General features: G+C 34.9%; 1 protein-coding gene and 1 pseudogene across 7 annotated transcripts in view; both read left to right on the plus strand.

Moving 5' to 3' along the window:
• The window catches only part of LOC106878768 (irregular chiasm C-roughest protein), an 898,223-nt gene that overhangs the window by 528,441 nt on the left and 348,833 nt on the right, over nt 1-20,949 (plus strand). The gene's annotated exons all lie outside the window — the stretch shown is intronic.
• LOC149135467 (uncharacterized) lies at nt 17,410-18,343 on the plus strand (annotated as a pseudogene).

Below are 20,949 nucleotides of genomic sequence, written 5' to 3' on the forward strand. Positions count from 1 at the left end.
CTAACCCTAACTCTCTATCTTTCTTCTTTTCATCTATCCTCTTTCTTTTTCATTCCCACTTTATTTCATCCCTCCCCATATTTTCCCCATCAGCTCATATACCTGCCTGTCTCAAAACCTGCTTCCTCCCAACCTGTCAGTCTTCCATTTATCAATTTATTGATCTCGTCTACCATTCTTCGTAATTTTTCTTTCCCTCTCTCTTTCACTATGTTTGGACAGGGGAAAATACTACCTTTCTTGGAAACAGATGGGGGTTGGTGACAGGGAATCTGGCTATGAAAAATCTCTCTCAACAAATTCTGTTCAACTCATTCAAGCACAGAAAAATAGTTATTAAAATTGATGACAATGATGATGATGGTTGTTGTTTTGTGGCAGTGATGATGTCAGAATAAATACTACAAAGTATTTCCTCTGATACTCTAATGACTCTTCCAAATTCACCACCTTTTGACCATGGAGGAATGCAAAACCTAAATCCAGTTTGATTTCAAACCAGAAGACAGCATGGAATGAGATGACTTAATATTTTCACCTTTCTGTTAGCGTCAGGTTTCTCAGCTTCTAAAAATGGCAATATTTTGGTAAATCAAGGAACTTAGGTAGATATTTATTGGTGCTCAACTTAACTCATCTTGTACTTAACTAGCAGCAGAAGTTGGTACTGGCTATAGTGGTGGTGGTGGTGGTGGTGGTGGATATAGTTTCTCAGGAAAGTGGTGTCATTCACTGATTCAGGGGAAAACTTAGTAAATCAAATCATTACACTGTAGAATGATTGATTTAATAAACGTAATGACCATCATTCTTCCTATACACACTTGCACACACACACTTTACCCTTTCTCTTTCTCTCTCAATGGTTCCTTTATTGATGTACTTACTGACTTTAATCCCCAGCTAGAAGAATCCTTCACTCTCCTGAGGGTCTTCTGTCCCCTTTGGGTTCATTCAAAGCATTCATCATTGCATTTCATGACCACATTTCACAACCCCTCAAAGTTCACAGCTCATATTTCACACACACACATATATTGCTATATTTCTATGTAACACATCCTGCTGCAATTAAATTCCTCATCGCTCTTATTTCCTTCCACTGTCTCCTCTTATAATGGCATTCAGTTATGCTGCCAATTGTCTTGATTAAATTGCTGAGATTAATTTTCCTGGAACTACAAGACCATGTCTATCAACTTGTGTAATCAGCTAATCCATCCAGTCAAAACAATTTTTATTCTTTTCCATATAAATATTTTAAAATCCTTGTTAATATTTCATTTCTATTATCATCACCATCACCATCAACAAGGACAACAACAACACCATCACCAGCACCACCACCATCATCACCACCATTACCATCATCAGCATCATCACCATAGGTCTAACAGTATTAGTTTTCATCTTCCATCTTTGCAAATAGAACTACACACACACACACATTGAAGGACCCTCTTCTTCACAAGTGGTTGTGGTATTTTTACATTATCAGGGTTTATTCCAAATACATAAGAACTAATAAACAGAGGTCTACACCTGAGCTGAGAAAAAGAATGAATCATTGACTTTGCAAATTTATTGTTGTGTAACTGACATTAAATTCCCCCCTCCCCACCCTCTATATTCAGGTTTAAACTGGTTTAGCATGCTTTTAGTAGAAACTTCATCAAGAGGAGGTCATGTATCCATATATGTGTGCATACGTGCATATATATATATATATATATATAATGTGTGTATATGTATATATGGGAATAAGCATATATATTTATGTGTATATATATGTATGTGTATGTACGTGTGTGTGTCTGTCTGTCATTTGAATTAAAACACACATCTACACATACTTATACATATGTGATGGCTGCAAAAACAATGAGGTGAAAAGCTATATATGCCTCAGTGTGTGTCTGTCTTACTATATGTATGTGAGTGTCATCACATTTTGTATAATAATGTGTCTGTGATTGTGTGTGTGGCTCAGTTTATGTTTCTTGTTCTACAGCCACACCAGCAATTCAATATCAATGCCTTTTGCAACATTCCAACAGTTCACTTCCCCATCGCCGTCTCCCATTGCAGCCCATTTGTAGAATCTACCCCTTTACATAAAATATTTCCATTACACCTACATTCATTCAACTGTCAAGCATATGATGGGTCGTGTTAGACTCAGTACTGACTGCCAAAAAAGAGAATATATCCACTGACAGCTTTTTGGTGCATTCAAAAGTCCCCCACACACACCTCAATTTTCCATGACAGGTTAGGGCCTGGATTCCTTCAAACGGATGCATGACATGTCACTTAGTCAAATTAGCTCATCATTTATTCCACAAATGTTTTGTCATCATGCTTCACTTTCATATATCATTTGTTTCAACATAACTGTAATATATATATATACAAAGTATGACATTTTAATCCCGAGCAACGCCGGGTATCTCTGCTAATCAAGAAATATAATTTATTATGAGAAACTATTCAACTTTTAGATCAACAAGTTGATAAATGACTGTCAGACAATGAGAATGAGTGCTCAACACCACATTGGCAGATAAAATTTCTTTGTGAATTAATGCTGGAGATATGGTGTTCATCTCCATTTTGTTTTCTTCCAAAAGGGAGACAAACACCATCCCACCAGGTGATCGGCTTGAAAAATTATTAAGATATTAAGATATTTTCCTTAACATGAAACCAATGGTAACCTTGATGCACAAATAAATATATATATATATATATATATATAAGAGAGAGAGAGAGAGAGAGAGAGAGAGAGAGAGAGAGGGAGAGAGAGAAAGAGAGAGAGAGATGATGATGGGTATAGTAATGAGGGTTGGCAGAATCACCAAGTTGAACGAAACTTACCATGTGGTATTTGGTTCTGCCTTGGTTCCATTCCTTTACACCCACGTCAACCTTGACTTTCTCCCTTACAAAGTCATTGAAGTCAGTCACAGTCACTAGACTGGTATTAATAGAATCAACTTAAACCCTTAGATGTTGTGCTCCAGTATGGCCATAGTCCCATAAGAAACCAGTTAAACATTAAAAGAAGACTCATTCTATCCACTGCTCAGTTGTTGAAGGCAAAAATCTCTTTCAGTAAATGTTTTATAGGAAAAAATCATACAGTAAGGGCTGTGAGCAGTGCTCCAGTAAGGTCTTGCTCATGACGACTAAAACAAACTAAAGTTAAACAGTATTCTGATTTAATGCTATGAACCAACTAATTAAAAGAGTCAGAAGACAAATATCTATGTCAGTTACTCATGGCAGCCACCCATGGCAGGACACTAATGTCAGCAAGATATAAAGAGGAACTGCACGTCCAGGTCATAAAACCAAATGAGGAAATACAATAAAAAAAAAAATACCTTACAACAAAGAATTGCACATTCTACCTAATTAGCATTGCCATGGTACCATTTTAGAAATTAATAAATTAACTCTTTTGATGCCAACTTGCCTGAGCTGCCCTCATCAACATCCTGGTTCTGTAATACAGATTTCCTGTTTTAAGGGGATTTAAATTAAAACCTTCTATCAAAATTTCTGGTTAATTGGTTCCAAAATCCCAGCTTAATAATGACAAAGTTATTTTACTAAATTCTTCGATATTTTTGATTGAAATGAAATTTCAACAGAAATATGGTAACAAAAAGGTTCAAGTGATCTTCTATGACCAAGTGGTTAAGAAGTTTCCTTTCTAATCATGGGATTCTAGATTTAAAGCCATTCTGTAGCATCTTGAGAAAGTCTTCTCTACCATAAATTTCGTTTCACTCAAATTTTGAAATTGGTTTAATTTTGTTTTTATTGAGGATCAGACACATGACTAAGGAGACCCATTCTTGAAGACATTCGAACCATAACCATCCAATCATTTATTTTCTCCACACATAATGTCTCTAGAGTTGCATTATCCTGTGTCTTTTTCCCTTTTTAAATGACAATATTGCATAACATAAGAATTTGATTCCTATTTCCAGCAGATCAAGCACCCACATTGAATCCCTCAAACAGAACTTCTTCAGAAACACTGTAACTGTTCTTAGATATTAGACTTAATCCATCTGACTTTGGTTGTCTTTAACAAGAATCATTAGAGATTAGCTTTCTAGTGTTAGGATAATCCATCAGGGTGAGATTTCCCTCTTTCCCCAACCTTGCCAGTTTTGAAGGGCCTGTAAAAAATCATGGAGGTTGACCTTCTTTCTCCCATAACATCAAATAGTTTTTCTTTTTTTATTGGTGTATTTTGGGAGGGTCATATTGTTAATTATAGTATGTGTACAATTTTTTTTTACTTCAGTTTTAATACCAAGCAATTAGATAATGGGTTGATTGATTAATTAATTAGTCTGCAAAAGTCCTTTCATCATAGACTGTGACCTTAACAAAGACTATATGTCCTTTAAATCTTTCTCTCTCTCTCACACACACACACACACACACACACACACACACACACACACACACACACACACAACTTATTGCATTTTCAGAGTTCTTACCACATTCTTTATTTCAGAATGTTCAATTAAAAGACAAAAAGATATTTCTGTAAACTATAAATATTTCATATAATAATCTGGATATTTCGTACTGGTGTTTATTAATATTTAGTAATTGTAACCTACTATTTAGTATTAGTGGTATTTAAATCTAAATATAATACTTACAGCAAATGGAATGTAAGTCGTGTTTAAATTTAATTGCATCAAGTTGAAAATTTTACAAACTCCGTTGAACAAATGATTTCATTCTTGTTGGTTCTCAACTTCTTGACAACTAAATTCCTTTAAGACTTCCTCTTATGGTTTCAGAATGCTGTTTTGAAATATGTTACACTACATTAATAAAATAAGATCTCCACATGATAACAACAATGATAAATAATAATAATAATAATAATAATAATAATAATAATAATAATAATAATAATAATAATAATAATAGTAATAGCAACAATAATAATAATAATAGCAATAATGTGATCATCCAACCAGACATCGGAAACTGGACACTGTTGTGGTGAATAAAAACGAAAGAACAAGTATGATAATCGACACAGCATGCCCTGATGACAACAGGATCAATGTGAAAGAAGAGAAAAAAATAATAAACAACTATGAGACGATTTAAAAGTGGGAAATACGAAGGTTGTGGTCAATGAAGAGGGAAGACGTGATACTAATAGTAATTGGTGCACTTGGAAGTATCAGCACTCAGCTACCAACATGGCTGAAAAAGATCGGTGCAAGTGTGAAAGTAGAGCACCTACAAAAATCAGCATTGCTTGGAACTGCAAGAATTCTTGGCAGGGTTCTTGAAGCCTAACCAGTGAAACAAGTGTCACCTTAGTCTGTTGGCTGTGGACAGCTGACACTTTCCATCATACCCAGCAAAATAAGCTGTGAGTTTTCATATAATAACAATAATAATATTCTGCTCAATACCACAGATTTGCTTGTCAGTTGCTTGACCATAACCAGTTGAGCATGTCCCTTAATGGCTGACGATATGTGCATCTCTGATCACGAGCAGAAGTCATGGGGGAGTATCATAGCCATGTGTTGAGAGGAATTCTTTGGGGTTTGAATAATTCACCTCTGGAAACAGGTGTTTCGTTCATCATCCTTAAACAAACCTTATTCAGGATGGGCTACTTGATCTGACGAAAATTCTAACTGGGCCCCACCTTCAAGGTTGTGCACTGTTTATCTTGATATGAGATTACCATGTTGTGTGCATATGGTTGTGATGCATGTGCCTGGTGTACCCTTATCAGATGGGTAGTCATGATGGGTACACTGGGCTTTGTATATTTGTATCCCAGTGTCACTTTGATGACATGCACTGCTTTCTCACTCAATGATAATAATTGTTTCTGATTTGTTCAGAAGGCTAATAAATTAGAGGGGAAAGCTCAGTGAATCTCATTAACCCCAGAACCAGGCTGCTTTCTTATTAACCACTGAAGCATGAAAAGCAAAGCTGCCCTCAGCACAATTTGAACTCTGAATGTAATAAGCTGAATCAAATGTTTCAGGGTCTTTTGTCCAGCAGTTAAGCAATTGTTCCAAATGGTAACAATGTTTTTCTAATTTAAGCAGAAAGCAAGTAATTAAGAGTATTTTTGCCCAAGCTCTAATGACTCTCTCAAATAATTAGCACAAAACAAACTCACCGAATCCTGAGCAGGTTGGACAAAATGCTTTGAGACATTTCATCCATCTACATTCTGAGTTCAAATTCAACCAAAGTAAATTTTGTCTTTCATCCTTTCAGGGGCCAAGAAAATAAGTACAACCAGTCATGTACTGGGGCTCAGTGTAATCGACTTACACCCTTCCCCCCAAACTGCTGGCACTGTGCCAATATTTGAAACTGTTGTTGTTATTTCTTTGGCAGACCAAGTCTGTGATATTCTTAGCTTTGCCTTTATTACTTCATTATTTCTGCAGCAGTCTCTTCTCAGATTCCCTTCAAATGATTGAAAATAACTTCAGCAAAAGCACAACACCTCACCACCTTCTCATTCTTGTTCTGACTGCCATTAACTCAAAGACGGTCTTCCTTCATTCCAGCCAAACCTGAATCTATCCATCAGACTCTCGTTACACAACTTGGCGCCTCATTTCTCACGGCTGCACTTTCACTGGCCGCAGTACAATACAAGGAATGTCAAATAGACAGAAACAACAACAACCACAACAACAACATCTGACTTACCTTCGTACATACCAAGAATGTCTGCAGTTAGAGTTACCTTTCATTTACTTATTTAGTTGTTGTTATGATGGTGGTGGTGGAGACGGTGAGTGTGGTGGTACTGGTAATGCTGTTGGTGTTGATAGTGGTGGTGGTGACAGTGGGGGTAGTAGTAGTGGTGATGGTTGTGATGGGGTGGTGGTGGTGGTGGTGGTGGTGGTGGCAGTTCTTTCAGTCATCATTTTTATCATCATTGTTGTTACAATCCTTGTCTGCTCCCTCCTCCATCTCATAATTATTATTATCATCCTCCTCACTTCTATCATCATCATCATCATCATCATCATTCTCATGTCCATTATCATGAATACTGTCATCATCACCATCTCCCTTATTGCTCCTCCTCCTCATCATCATCATCATCATCATCATCATCATTCCCTTTTCTTCATCAGCTCAACATCATCACCATCATCATCACCATCATCATCATCATCACCATCACCATCATCATCACCATCATCAGCAGTCTAATTGCTCTTATAATATTCTTTCTATTTTTTTTGTTATTATTGCTAATTTAGATGATGCTAACGATGATGATGATGATGATGGTGATAATGACAATCAGAATGGAGATGATGATAATGATAATGATGATGTGTAATTAAATGAATAGATGCTTATATTCATTTTTTCTTTTTTTTTTCTTTTATATATATATATATATATCACAAGAAACTGGTGCTTCATGACGAGACCTTACAAGTGTGTATTGTAGTCTTGGAGCTGCTTCTAAAATTATCTTTCTTCTTCTAATTGACTAATGTCTCAGGAATTCCCACTGAAACAACATTGGACAGGAACCTTGAAATACTTCTTGCAGCAAAACATAAAGATATATATATATGAATAAGTTCATCTGCTCATGTGTGTCTGTGTGTGTGCATGTATATACGTGCACACACACACACACACACACACACACATATTCATGGCAGACAGAAACTGCAGGACGTCCATCATATATATGTTCCTCTCTAGATTGAACAGCTGTCTCGCAGACTCCTCTCCGTTCAATTATTTTACACCAGCTAATTTAATTATGATTTCTGTGGTCAAAAGGGTCGCAAATTTAGTTTTCTTTTCTTTCCTTTCTATTTCCATCTTTATCCACCCTTTGTTTTGCCACTCCACTTTTTGCATCTGCCTTCTTCTTCTTTCTCTCTCGGAGTGAAAGGCAGATTGTATGATGCCTGTGTGCAAACAGCTATATTACATGGCAGTAAAACATAGGCTGTGACAGCCAAGGACATGTGAAAGGCTTGAAAGGAATGAAGCCAGTATGCTTCACTGGATGTGCAATGTCAGTGTGCATACATGACAGAGTGTAATCATCTTGAGAGAAAAGTTAAGTCATAAGAGACATGAGATGTGGTGTGCAAGAGAGGTGACTGTGCTGGTATGGTCATGTGATGCAGATGGTTGAGGACAGCTGTGTAAAGAAGTGCTGATCTCTAACTCTGGACAGAACCTGTGGAATAGGTAGTGAAGCATGATCTCCATGCTTTGAGCCTTACAGAGTTAATGACTAGTGACCAAGACAGTTTTTGTGATGTCTTTCCATCTTTATTAATAAAGTATATATATATATATATATATATATATATATATATATATATAAAGGTTATGGTGGGTAATGGAGTCAACCAGACTCGAATGTTACGGGTAATACCTTTGGAATGGAGCTATGCTCCAAGTACTTTTTCTTCGTTGTTTTTTTCTTCTCCGCATCGCTCTCATTTCTTACTGCAAATCTCCTCATACTGATGTAATAATCCTTAACTTCTACTATTACCATCTCCAATGAAGGGATACATTGAATTTTCCTTGAAACAGCTGTAAGACATTCTACATAAAATATAAATTTGTTTATACCATTGGTCTCTTTATCACATTCTTTATATATATATATATATATATATATATATATATATATAAATAAGGATAAGATCGATATTTAAAATATTGATCTTATTAAGTGGTCAGCATGGGAATAAAAACCATCAAAGGTAATAATTATTTAAAATTATAATACAGGGTATCTAAGAGATACCACCACGCTGAAAAATAGCAGTCAAATCCTGACTCTAAAAGCCACAATAAATGTCCACATAGCACGAGGAGCGAAGACGAAGACTAAATAAACCAATAAAATTAGATAATTCCAGATCCTGGATTTCTGGCTTTGTATAAATAATAATGCTTTGCCTTCATCGGTGGAATATACTCAAGTACATAAATACAAATACATGTATATAAACAGTATACTTACATATACGGACGTATACACACATATATATGCACGTATGCACACGACTAGCTTAAAATATTTATGCAAAGGCAGAAATCCAGGATCTGGAATTATCTAATTTTACTGGTTTATTTAGTCTTCGTCTTCGCTACTCGTGCTATGTGGACATTTATTGTGGCTTTTAGAGTCAGGATTTGACTGCTATTTTTCAGCGTGGTGGTATCTCTTAGATACCCTGTATTATAATTTTTATATATATATATATATATATATATATATATATTTACATATATTCATACATATATATGCATATGTGTATATGTGTGTGTGTGTGTATGTGTGAGTGTGTGTGTAATTATTTCTCATTAAATGCAACACCATTTTTGTTTACTCACAAACATGAAATAAGATTTAAATATCAGATTGAAATATTTCAAGAATTTATATTTAAGACATAGAAAATTAAAATAATAATAAATAATTAATAAATAAATAAATAGTTTTCTAATTAATTTATCTACTTCTTAATTTTGTGTTTTTGGTTGAACATTAAATCACTGCAAGTTTGGAAGAATTCCGTGCAAGATGTCATAATTACTATTTTTATTCCATACAGATGATATATCTTATCTTAAATTTACAAAATAAAAATATTCACCCAAAGTTTTTACTAAATACACTGCTGATAATTCCAGTTCTCAATCTCAGAATTCCAGTTATCAATCTTGGAACACATCGATGGCCTCAGTGACCATAATTAATTGCATTGTTAACTGGCTGTCAAATATGTCACCTTCCTGTCTTTAATAATTTATACAAGCACAATATTATTATAAATTAATAGATTGAAAACACACAATGTTGGCTACTCTTTTGGTTAAATTTATCATCAGAGGTCCACCAACACACACACATACGCACATCTACTTGAAATACAAGCCTTTTCTTAATTCAGTATTTATGTTTCTGCTAACGAAGCTCCCATAATTGACAGAATTAGACTCAATCAATTTCTAAAATATATTGTTCTGTTTTACTAGAGCTCTTCCTCCAAATCAGTGTTTCTCAACTTTTTTTACCCTTGCGTAACCCTTAGAATAAATTACATGTCTCAAGGAACCCCTGCACAAAAAAAATTATGCAGCATATCTTTCTCATATATTTTCAGCATAGTCCACATGGTATATATATATGTATATATATATATATACATATATATATATATGTATATATATATGTATATATATATGTATATGTATATATATATGTATATGTATATGTATATATATATGTATATATATATATGTATATATATATGTATATATATATGTATATATATATAAACTTTTTATATCATGTGCATGAGTATGAATCTGACTGGTTCTCTTCAGTTGAATCTACCATTGACAATGAAATTTTGAAATATCCACTACATCTCTGCCTGTTTACTCAGCTGAAATCCTCCGTCAAAATCAAAACCAAGATCAATGAAAAGATATGCAAGAAACATAAATATTATTACTATCCAGCAAGAATAAAGCACCATGAAGGTAGAATTATAAATGTATAAAATAGGTTTACAATCATTGCTAGAAATAGCAGCCAGTGAGCTATCAGCACTATGTAGAGCTTCACTGAATGTTTACAGGCAGAGATATTTACTGGCGGTGAAAATAGGGAAATTCTGTCTTACCTCTACAGAGATCGTTAGAGGAATGAAGGATAATTCAATACTGCAGTTTCAAACTTTTCAGATCATGTGTGTGAGCTTGAATCCATTTGCTTCTCTCAAGCTGAATCTACCATTGACAATGAAATTTGTATATATGTATACAGTTTTCATGTTCATTTACACCTTATGTCTTATTTTTATTATATTTTTTTATTATCTTTTATTAGTTTTAAATTTTTAATTTTTAATATAAACATGTTTCCCATCCAAGTCATTGTAAGCACAATTTCATTTTCCAATGTAAAGTACTGACAACTGGAATTTACATCTTCTACAAATTTTTATTACTCCTTAGCTCATAAACGAGCACCAAAAAAAAATTAGTTGTACTATACACAGAGTATTGTCTCTATTAAAAATTATCTTTTATACATATATATATATATATATATATATATAGTACACATTGTCCATAAATTACAGACATCACTAAATATATCCCCAATGGTTGTTATATTCTTTTGATAACATAATTGGTTAGATAGGATGATGTCTATATCACAATATTACAATATGTTGTGCATGTATAATAATATTACGATCATGGAATTAGTATTAGTTTATCTTACTCTTTCTTGCAGAACCCTTAGGAACCCTTTGTGGAACCGTAAGGTTCCGGGGAACCCCAGTTGAAAAACGCTGCTCTAATTGATTGAATTAACCCTAAATGTCTCAGTTACCTGAATCTTTATTATATCTTCAACTTCATGAAGAACCAGTTACTTTGTAGTACAGTCATATTAGAACTAATTCTAACGATTGAATTGTAATGTCAGAGACATTTCGAACATTTCTGTAAAGTTATGTTAACTGTTTGGTCTCTGAAGTGCCAGTTACCAAATTTGATCAGTTAAACTATTTTAATCCTCTTTCTTACTTTTTATTCCCAAACGCTAAACAAAATCACCGACAGGCAAGCGACTGTTACATCAAATCCCTGCTCTGTTCTGCTTTATCAATAACATCCAACTAGATCCAAACTGATGTTTCCCACATATCTTATGAAGTTCTCTTATAGATTTCTAGTTATTTATTGAGGTCTTTGAAATTTTCTGGGGTTTTTTTTTTTCTCATCTCACTGTCATCATCATTGCTGTTGTTGTCATCGTATCCATCGTCGTTGTTGTTGTTTCCCAGATCAATTCTGACCCAATCAATACTGTGATCAAAGCCATTGCATCTGTGACTATTTTTTTTACTTCGGTTTTAGTCTGCCTAAAACAACATTAGGTTACACTAAAGTAGACTCTACTCCTTGGAGGTGCTTGATCTTGCATCAGCTACACTCACATTTACTTGAGTCACTCGTCTCTCCTCACCAATATAGTAGCCACACAGTCTGGGTAGTCTGTGAGGACCAGCTTATCTCTCGTTCTGTCTCCACCACAATCATTCATACAAACATCAGAGCATGTTCTCTTCAATCTTTGCACATCCCCTGCTTTCTCTACTCGCATCTCTCTCTCCCATCTATCATCCTACTTTATACACAACCAAATTACAATCTTGGTGCAACTGACTTAATAACTCTCTGAACTTCTTCCACTCTCTCCTTATTTTCGTTTTTATATTTCCTGAACACTGTGGTTTTATAGATGTTTTGAATACAAAAGAAAACAATTCCCCCACCCCACCCGCTGCCACCTGCACATTGGAGACAGGTTTAGTCGCTGGTGACCCAAATAATAATAATAATAATACTGGCTGCAGAAATTATTCTAAACCAGTTGTAGCAGAGCCAAGTGAAGGACTTTTGAAAATTGTCCATAATCTCCAATCTGAAAGTCTCCCCAAAGAAAGAACCACATAAAAAACCATTTGCAAGGCCACCATTTTCTGTATCATCCTTCACCAACAATTTATAGAATATTCTGGTTGAATTTCCTCCGACCACATTATCCAGCTGGTAGAGTGCAGTGAGTGCCTGGAAACATTTCATAATGAGAGCAGTAGCAACAGCAACAACAAGAACAACAACAACTAAAAGCAACCTCACCTCCAAAACTCTTACCAAATTATTGGTTGACATTAAATCTTGCTGAAACTATTGATTTCTGTGAGTCTGAAACACTTTCATAATGTTCCACTCCAAAACTGGATAAATGAAAATTGATTTTGTTTTGGAAAATATAAAATTGTCACGAGAAACAATCGGAACCGAGTTACATCAACAATATACAGTTTTTTTTCACCTTCCTTTCTTTCTTTTTGTTTTTTGTTTTCATAAATATTCTTAATTTTTATTTTTATGAAAACAAATAATTGCAATTATATCATCATGGCCATCACCACCATCACAATTAGCATCAGCATCACCATCATTCCTACTACCAGCATCAGCACCTTTTTCATCACTGCCACCACCATCACCATCACCATCACCATCATCCTCCTCATCATCATCATCAACATCCCATTTTTATCAGCAGCACCACAACAGTCATCATCATAATCATCACCACTCCCACTATCACCACCACCATAACAACCATCATCATCAACATAGTCATCATCATTGTTATCATCGCTCACCACCGCTACCACCATTATTGTTGCTATGGTTGTTACCATGGCAATCTCACTTCAACATCCTTTCCAGCATCAATTTATTATTTACCACCACAAGTTTTTAAAGGAGTCATTATTATTATCATCATTATCAGTGTTATTATTATATCTACTACAACTACTACTACTACCACTAACATCAAGACTACTACTACTACTACTACTAACACCACTACTTTTACAACTCTTATGCTTTCCATCACCATCATTACCATCCTCATCACAAATAGTCAGTTTTGCGTGTGGGGATCCCCCCCCCCCCGCCTTTCATCTTCACAAGGTTCCTTGACCCCTCAGCATCCAGATTTCTTTCCCAAATGTAAGACTTATGGATTCCCATTCATTCAAATCTGTCATGCCCGACTGTGTAGCTTTGAGATTCCAATGATGTGATTGTTTATTTCTCAAATAATATTGTCAGGTAAGTGTGAAAGGCTGGATCTGGCCAGTTTAAATGCTAAAGGAATAAAGTAAGTACCAGTCATATTCTGGGCTCAATGTAATAGACTGCACCCACCATTGTGTGTCCCACCAGAAATTAACTTTGGTCTGATTACGAGCAAGGAACTGTGCCATAGCCTAGACTCTCAGACACTGAGAACGATTGATTCCAAGCAAAGGCTGAAGTTTGGCAAAGTATTCTTTGGTATTTGGTTACCTCCCTTTCCCCTCTTCCTCCAGAATTGCCATCAACTTCCATCTTTTGGGGTTGGCAAAGTAGGGAACAATCATGCACACACACATAGTGGCACACATACATACATACATGATGGCCGTCCACTCATGACCGAGGAAGACCATTTATACAATGCTCTGCATAGAATATTTGTTGTTTAATGAATGATGAACATTCAAAAGCACAAATATTCAAATTAAGGTCCCCACTACAAGGGTAGCATAAATTGTGACCCCTTTGTATTATGTATAAGATGAATATTGTATGTTCTTGCATGGAGAAAGAAACTGGGAATCTCTTCCCTGGGGAACAATCAACAAACTGTGAAATGGTCCACCAGGGGCATCTCTTTCTCTCTTTTCTATATATATGTATATATACACACATATATACATATATATAAACACACATACTCACACAAACACACATATTTATATATATATGTGGTATAAGTCATAAAAATCATTCATTCAAGATGGGACAGGCCTCAACATGGCTGCAGTGCAAATGAATAAAATTTGTAAAACACCTGCATCATCACCATCATCACCATCATCCCCAACATTATCATCATCACCTCCACCATCACCATCATAATTGTCTTATTCACTATTAGACTCTTTAGAACACAAGACAATTCCATGTTAAAATAATGAAGTGTGTTTGATACTGGATCCAGGGGTTTTGTTTTGATAACATTTTACAGAAACCACAAAATCCCTCATCAAGATCCACCCTTGTTTTCACAATCCACATTTTTAATATGTAAATTCTAAATTAAACTTGCATTTTATTTTTTTTAATTTCTGTTTTGTTTGTTTATTTATTCATTTATTTATTTATATTTGTTCAATTTAAAAGACTAAAGGATCACATTGATAAGAATCAGCGAACCCAGATGAGGAATTCCTAATTCTTCTGACAGAAATGTTTCTATCAAGGTCATTTAACAATGTTACAAAGATTAATGTGTGGATGATTTCCATCAAAAAAGTTAAGCACCATCACAGATATGTGTGCATATGAGTGTGTGAGTATGTGTGTGTGCGCACACACACACACACACACACACATATATATATATATATATAATTTATAATGTATTATTCATATATATATATATATATATATATATATATATATATATATATGTATGTATGTATATATATATATATATATATATATATATATATATATATATATATAAGATACAGTATATATGTATATTTTTTAATATGTTGTGTTGTATTTATTAACCAATTCCTGCTAATGCAAACCGCCACAAGCCTACTCGTTCTAATGACTATCGTTGCTTCCAATCAATAACTGCTATACAAGTGTATCTGTTATACATATGTTGAAACATCTAACACCCTAGCTGATACTTCAATTTTCAATATTATATTGATTTATTTTCCCTGGGCAAAACACCAAAAATCTGGATATCTTATTACACACAGTTTCAATGGATATCGAATGGCAATGCTTTTCTAAATCACAACGCCAAAGATTTTGGTGAAACATTGATATTTAGTCAAGTTTTTATCAATCCTCATCAGAAAAAACTCTAAATCAATCCCAGTAAGATATATCCTTGAGTAAAATATGAAGCACAATGGTTGGACAGCTAACATACTGGACTTGGATCAGGGTTCATGAGTTCAAACCTTTCTCTCACTCCTAAACTTTTTTTTTTCTATGTATGAAATTTGTGACTTTTGGTGACACAGGGAAAAGAAATTCAGACTGGCTTGATGATGAAATTGAACTCACAAAATGTGACAATGAAAAAGCTGCAGGAAACTAAACACAAACAAGACACATTTCTTCTGAATCATGACAGGCTTAAATCCAGTTACAGATTACTGTATTTAAATACCCATAATTTATGCTATGAAGTCCAGTATTGACTCCAGTCATGTTATTGTCACAAAGAAACCTAGGAACACATATTCTCTACACTGCAATGGTGTTTTTAGCTGGCTACAACTTGTTTTATAGAGACTGCTCTGAATGTGCTGACGTTCACTCAAACTTTTTAAGAATTCCTTATAATGATTTGAATCAGTTGCCCCAACTATTTACGGTCGTTTCACACATCCCCACCAAAAAAAACCATCAAGGTATATACAGATTTTTGTGATCCTCAGAACCAAATCTCAGGAAACAATTTCTAGTGTTTCCAGTTACTGATGATTTCAGCTCACATTGATTGGCAAAACTTTCATTGACTGCAAAATTTGAATAATTTCTTTGGTTTATTGCTGGATTTGAACTGGTCATCTTCCCTACAAGAGATATCAACATCTTGGATTACCCCTAGTCCTAAATGTGTTGTTGCTAAGCAAACTTTAATTATCTCTGGTTACATGAAGACAATTACCAATCTTGCTCTTGTGAGCAGAGCCAATAGTTGACCTATGACCTGTTTACTTCAGCTGGAGCAAAAACTTACTGGAATTCTTATCATACTAAATTTCAATGCCCAAAATTACTTGAGTTTTGTAATTCCAAGTTACAAGATACCATTCTTCAGAGCCTTCTGGAATCTATCTGGACTGTGTACCAAACATCAATTTCTTGTACAGATGCTAAAAACCCCAAAAGTACAATTAAGATGATGGCAACAATCCTGCTCAAAGAACGAAGCAATACTGAATGCTAATAGAGACTATATTGAACAAATGGTAAGAGAGTGAATTGGCACATCTTTGTGCCGAGGATATTAAATGGAGACATTTCTTAAATATTAACAACACTGAAAAAAATTCAAAATTAAAATGGCAGCAGCTGCCTGTGATTAATTACCTAACTTACTCTGAATTATTCTATTTCTTTCTCACATTTGAAAGTTTTCAAATTCAAAATTGGGATCATTGCACCCGACTATAGAAGAAGATATTTCCCCATTTTTAAATAAATATTATATATAATCCATTCAAATCTGAGAAAAATGGATGGAAATGAAGAGTATGAAATAAATGAGTCATTTTCTCTATTTCTTTCCCATGTTTATCCTTTGTATACTTTGAGTGGCATCACCAGTCTTGACTGGAATAACCTTTTCTGCTTTGAAACATTGTGTTATTCTGTTCTGCCAGATATTCTAAAGGAACATAAAATTAATTTTTTTTAAATTTTAAAACATTGAATGTTTGAGATTTAGACTCTGGATTCACTGTGTTTGTGTCTGTGACAAGTCTATAATTTTGAATCATAAGCTAGAATCCATGTGACAGGCTTCTGTACAGTTTCCATCTATCCAATGACACCCATAGTACCTTGCAATGAAATCTAGCCCAAGATACAGTTCTATATTTAAAAGATGAGGAATTATTTACATTAGACAGATATTTGTCCTCATCTTATTTGCTGCCATCCACACAGTTCACAATGGAACAGGAAAAAGACAACCAGCTGGCATTCTTGGACGTATAAATAACACACATCAAGTATGGATTCAGGACATCCATATACTGCAAGCCAACCTTTACTGGATGATACCTCAACTTCAATTCCCACCATCCATACAGTGTAAAGAGAGGGATTGCTCAGTGCCTAAAACATCATGCAAAGAATATAAGTAGCGATCGTGATGCACACCACGAAGAAATGATCAAGCACAATAACGATTTGTTAAGCAACAGCTACCCCAAAAGTATACTATCCACTCCAATTATGAAGAAGAGAGAGGATGAGGCCAATAAACTGTCCACAGTCTGTCTACCGTATGTGAAAGGCATCTCCAGAAAGATACAAAAGATATGTGGCCCATATGACATCAGGACAGTATTCAAGAGTAATACAACACTTTGCAAATATCTCCTTCAAGTAAAACCACCAATAGAAGAGAATATGACCAAAAACTGCGTGTACTCCATTCCATGCAGCTGTGGTAGGTTTTACAAAGGCAAAACATGCCACCCCCTCGAAATAAGGGTAGAGGAACATCACAAAGCTGTGATACGAGGAGATATTGATAAATCAGGTATAGCTGATCATGTATGGAAAAATGGAGACCACCTCCCCCTGTGGGGTGAAGTTAAAATGATAGACAGAGAACACCAATGGAAAATATGAAAGCTAAAAGAAGCAGCACATATGCTAGGACACAACAACCTCCTAAGCAGACTGAGTGCAGATATGGGCAGCATATGGGAACCAGTATTAAAGAAGGATAGAAAAATTATTAGATTTATAAGCCCTAAAATTCACTCCATAATTGCCCACGGGCATATGGCGTAGTGGTTAAGAGCACGGGCTATTAACCGCAAGACTCCGAGTTCGATTCTAGGCAGTGACCTGAATAATAATAATAGCAACATTGAAAAATACCTTAGCAATGAGAACCCAGGTTTGAAATTTCCCCAAGAAACCTGATGAAGGGTGGAGGGTAAATCAGCCGAAACATTGTGTTAACAAGAAACAAGATGAGGACAAATATCCGTCAAATGTAAATAATGTACTAACCCAAGATATTGTGAAGCAAAGTTTGAACCATTACACCATTTGTTAATCAAAATATCCTTAAATACCCAAAAGGTATTTAAAAAATATTTATCTCTTTATATTGAGTTGTCTCCCTTTGTTATTGTTTGGTTGAATTGATCATTATTCAACAATGTTTACCTCCATATGCGTACAGCCTTGATTAATTAAAGTTATCCTGTTCCTCATGTTCAATATCCTTAGCTTGTTTTATTTTATCATCATTTCTTTTGTTTTTTTGTCATTATTTTATTTTCCTGTGTAGAGGAGAGCAGAGTTCGTCTGTTTACACTCTGACAGCCAAAACCTGTAAATAGTAACTCATTTGTTGTTCTTCCAAACTTTATTGACCAATCGCTGGGTGGGAATGTTTACATCTGTAAGCCATTCTTATTCCATATCTCACATCTCTCGACATGCCCTTTACCCATCCTCCAAACACTCTATGTTTGTTTGTGTGTCCAGGGAAGGAAGGGGGTAATAAAATAAATACCAGTAATATGCTATGGTTAAATTGATCAACCATACTTATCCTTGAAAAAATACACTTTTATATCCTTGCATTATTTACAAAGTTTATTCATACATAAGTTGATTGTATTTGATTGGCAATTTCACTTATACAACATGTGTGTGGGTGTGTGTGTGTGTGTGTGTGTGTATGTATTGATATAGGAATATTTTGTAAAGATAGGTTTTTATTCTTGTTCTCGGTGGCAGTGTTTCTTTTTGTTCTTTTTTGTTATTTTCCTCCTCTCTATGTAAAGTTTAATCCATTACAGTTTGGCTTTATGAGTTTCTGACTTTTTTCTGTTCTTTTTTTTTTGTAGCTTTTTTTTGCGTCTTTATTATTTCCATTCTTGTTTACATTGGCAATCATTGCTGTGCATTGCTATAAATGAAGAAACACACACACACACACACACACACACACACACACACTAGGCTTGTTGTATTCAGGTTGGTTTAAGAGGGTTTCTGTGTTTAAAACTTGCTCAGATCGAATTTCATCATTCCATATTCTGCTGCACCATTAATTGACTGCAGTTGAGGGAACTTCTACATACCTTTGATCATAGGTTTGTTCAACCAGGATTGACCTAGGGTTAAATAAATGCAGCAATCTTAATAATAATGATAATAATAATAATAAACTTTTCCTAGAACAATACTACATGCAAAACCAAATATATGACACCCTAGGCATAACACCAACTTCAACTTCTAACTTGTCTCTTGGGGTCTCTGGGTGAGACTTGGAGTCAACTTGTACAAATACAAAACAAAAGTCAAACATATAATAATAATAATAATAATAATGTAAAAGATGGGCTCCAGCAAATATTCTGCTCAATATCACTGATTTGCTTCTCATTTGCTTGACCATAACCAGTTGAGCATGTCCCTTGGTAGCTGACGATATGTGCATCTCTGATCATGAGCAGAAGTAGTTTGGGGAACATCATAGGCATGTGTTGAGAGGAATTCTTTGGGGTTTTAATAATGCACTGTTTATCTTGATATGAGATCACCATGTCATGCACATATGGTGGTGATGCTTGGTGTACCCTATTTTATTTACTTTAATGAAAGGTCAAAGAAGCAAATAATGTGTTTACTGGAGAGGGGACAAATGCAAGGCAATGAGGGTGCCATTGATGGTCTATCAACAGGTAAAGGGGACTTAAAGAGGGGCTGGTTTTGTCACAAATCAACTACAACTGAAAATGTTTACAATATTTTGCAGAACTCATTTTAGATAAACTCATTGATGCAAAAGGTAGTCAGAGCCATGGGTTACCTTTATTCAGAGTTATGGGGTACCCTTGTTCAGGGTCATGGGGTACCCCTATTCAGAATCCTTATGCTACCTTTGCAGCAGACGCCCATGATTATTTCTCTTTGTTTTGTATAAAAAAAATCCTGTATACATATATATATGAAACGGAATCATTTTACCTTTGTCATCACATTCCAGATATGTATGGGCCCAGGGTGGGGAATGTCAATATAAAAAGCATTATCATTAATGAAATACAATTAATGTTGTTGTTAACATTTCAGTATTCAGTGTATCACTGAATAAACTACCTCAATATATATTAAAGAACTATTGGAGTCTTCACAAGTTTGGTTAGTAACATGCTGAAGTTACTTAATTGGAGACACCAGAGAATCACTTCTCAAGAACAGCAGTGAAATTCTTGACAGCTGGCTTTGTGTGTGTTGTGTGTGTACGTGTGTGGGGGTGTATATGTGTATGTCCATGTGTGTGTGTGAGTATGTATATATGAACGTGTGTGGGGTGTATGTATGTTTGTACGTGTGTGTGGCGTGTGAATCCTTTTTATGTGTGTGTGTGTGTGTTGAGGGAGTCTTGGTGCATATTCAAATTAGGTTTCTCTTCTACGTTGGACCATTGTTGTATTCTTTTTCAATGGTTTC

The sequence above is a fragment of the Octopus bimaculoides genome, chromosome 5 (assembly GCF_046866305.1).
Source record: "Octopus bimaculoides isolate indiv1 chromosome 5, ASM4686630v1, whole genome shotgun sequence".
Lineage (NCBI taxonomy): Eukaryota > Metazoa > Mollusca > Cephalopoda > Octopoda > Octopodidae > Octopus > Octopus bimaculoides.